The sequence below is a fragment of the Alligator sinensis genome, unplaced genomic scaffold (assembly GCF_000455745.1).
Source record: "Alligator sinensis unplaced genomic scaffold, ASM45574v1 scaffold242_1, whole genome shotgun sequence".
In the NCBI taxonomy this organism is placed as follows: Eukaryota; Metazoa; Chordata; order Crocodylia; family Alligatoridae; genus Alligator; species Alligator sinensis.
This window is the reverse complement of record NW_005842320.1, coordinates 1168101-1170978: the sequence shown is the minus strand read 5'-3', so window position 1 is coordinate 1170978 and position 2878 is coordinate 1168101.

Sequence of the window (2878 nt, the reverse complement as noted above, 5' to 3'; positions counted from 1 at the left end):
TGCTGAAGAAGGGGGATCCCCATGACCAGAGGAAGTGGCATCCCTTGTCCCTCCTCTGCACAGACTTCAAGGTGGCAGTGAAGGCCATCTTGCAGTGCCTGTGGTCCATGTTGATGGACATGATCCAGCCTGACCAGACATACACGGTGCCCAAATGTTCCATCTTCAACAACCTGTACATGGTTCAGGAACTCCTGGAGGGCCTGTCTTTCACCCTCCTCTCCCTGGACCAGGAGAAGGAATTTGACAGAGTGGATCACGGGTACCTCACAGGCATGCTGAGGGCCTTTGGCTTTAGTCCCCACTTCGTGTGGTCTCTCCAGGTACTGTATGCCTCTTCAGAGTGTTTTGTTCAAGGCCAACTGGACCCTGGTGTAGTCCATCCCATTCAGGAGAGGGGTACATCAAGGCTGCCCACTGTCGGGACACCTATACACCTCAGCCCTGGAGTCCTTCCTCCTCCTCCTTCTGCAGAGGTGGGTGGCATGGTTGATGCTCTGGGAGCTGGTAGTGTGGCTGGTTCTGTCAGTGTATGCCAATGATGTACTCTTCATGGTCCAGGACTCAGATGACCTGGTGCAGGTGGAGGCCTGCCAGGCATTGTACTCGTCAGCCTCCTCTGCCCAGGTCAAGTGGCTTAAGAGTTTTGGCCTACCCGTGGGTGACGGGTGGCAGGTGGGCTCACTTCCACCCATGCTCCATGGGTCTGTTGGAGCACAGGCTCGCTGCTCTACTTGGGGGTCTACCTGTCCCCTACAGGCCCCTCTCTATATAAGAATTGGCACAAGCTGGAGGCAAGGGTGATGGAGCAGCTCCAGGCATTGGCAGGGCTCCTGAGGTGTCTTTCCTTGTGTGGGAGTGTGCTGTTGCTGAACCAGCTGGTCCTGTCCATGCTTAGGCACTGCTTACACACCCTGCCTGTGCCCCTTGAGGTCCTGGCAGGCCTGCAGAAGTTTGTGGCCATTAGACCCTGTTATCCCTTGGGGGGCCCTGGTGAACAACTGTTCTCCCAGATCCTGGTGCACCCACCTTATATACTTGTAGGCTGCCACCAAGTCCCCCCTGAGCCTTCTCTTCTCAAGGCTGAAGAGTCCCATGTCCCTCAGCCTCTTCTCATATGGCTTGCTCTCTTGGCCTTTGATCATGCAGGTGGTTCTCCTCTGGACTCTCTCAGGCTTACCCATGTCCCTCCTGAAGTGGGAAGCCCCAAACTGGATGCAGTAATCCAGGTGCAGCCTCACTAAGGCAGAGTAAAGCGGGAGGATGATGTACCTGGTTTTGCTTGAGATGCATCGGTGGATGCATGCCAGAGTTTGGTTTGCTTTGCCAGCTATGGCATCGCATTGGTGGCTCATGTTCATTTTGTGGTCAATCAAGACTCCCAACTCTCTTTTGATTGTGGTGCTAGCAAGCGAAGCACTACTCAGCCTATAAGTATGTTGCTGTTTTTTTCTCCTGCCCTGCACTTCTCTACATTGAATGCCATTGAGGTTTGGTCCACCCACCTTATGAGCATGTCCAGGTCGGCCTGCGTCCCCAGCCTGTCCTCCAAATTTAGTGTCATCTGTGAACTTTGCTAGTTCACATCTGATGCCTGAATCCTGGTCATTAATGAAGATGTTGAAGAGTATTGGCCTGAGTACTGGGCCCTGAGGGACTCTACCGGTCACCTTGTACCATGTTGATTTGCTCCCATCAACTAATATTCTTTGGGTCCGACCCCAGAGCCAGTTCCCCAGCCATTGTACCATGAGATGGTTGAGGTTGCAGTTCCCTGGCTTAATGATGAGGACATCATGGGAGACCAAGTCAAACATTTTCTTCAAATCCAGATATATGATGTCAACCTCGCCTCTCTTGTCCAGGCAGTGCATCATCTGGTCATAGAAGGAGACAAGGTTGGTCAGGCAAGACCTTACAGCAACAAAGTCATGTTGGCTGGCATTCAGAAGGTTGCCTTCCGTTAGCCTATTGCTGATAAATCCCTTAATGATTTTCTCCAGGATCTTTCCAGGGATGGATGTCAGACTGATTGGCCTGTCATTCCCTGGATCTTCCTTCCTTCCTTTCTTGAAGAGTGGGACCACATTGGCTCTTTTTCAGTCTTCTGGTATCCCTCCTGAGCACCACAAGTTCTCATATGTCTTCACCATAGGGCATGCTATGATGTCTGCCAGCTCCTTCAAGACTCTCGGCTGCATTCCATCTGGACCTGCAGACTCATGGATGTCTAGTTCTCGAGGTGATCTCTCACTTGATCTACATCAATTGTGAGCCCACTTCCCACCCCCTGGATGATTTGCATCCTGTTTGACAGGGCGACCCCCTTGGGCAGGTGGAAGACTGATGCAAAGTAATCATTTAGGAGATTGGCCTTTTCTTGAGCATCAGACGTCAGCTGCCCCATTTGTTCCAGCAGAAGTCCAATGTTGCCTTTGTTCTTTCTCTGATTTCCCACATATCTGAAGAAGGACTTTTTGTTATCCTTAATTCCAGCGGCTAGCCTGAGTTTGGTTTCTGCCTTGGCTTTTCTGGACCACTCTCTACAGATGTGGATTAGTGCTGTGTAATCCTCCTTGGTGATGATTCCCATTTTCCATCTGGTGTAGGCTTCTCTTTTAAGTTTCAGGAGGTCCAAAATATCCCTATTTAGCCAAGGGGCTTCCCTGCCTTCTGACTGCATTTCCTGTGGGATGGGATGGACTTTCTTTGTGCTTTGAGGATTGCATTCTTAAGAAACAACCATTCCTCATGGACTCCCCTTTCTAAAGGGCCATGATCTCTTAGTGCCTAACTGACCAGTCTCCTGAGTTTGTGAAAGTCAGCCTTCCCAAAGTTCAGGATTTCTGTTTTACTGAGGGATTTGCCTACCCTGTGT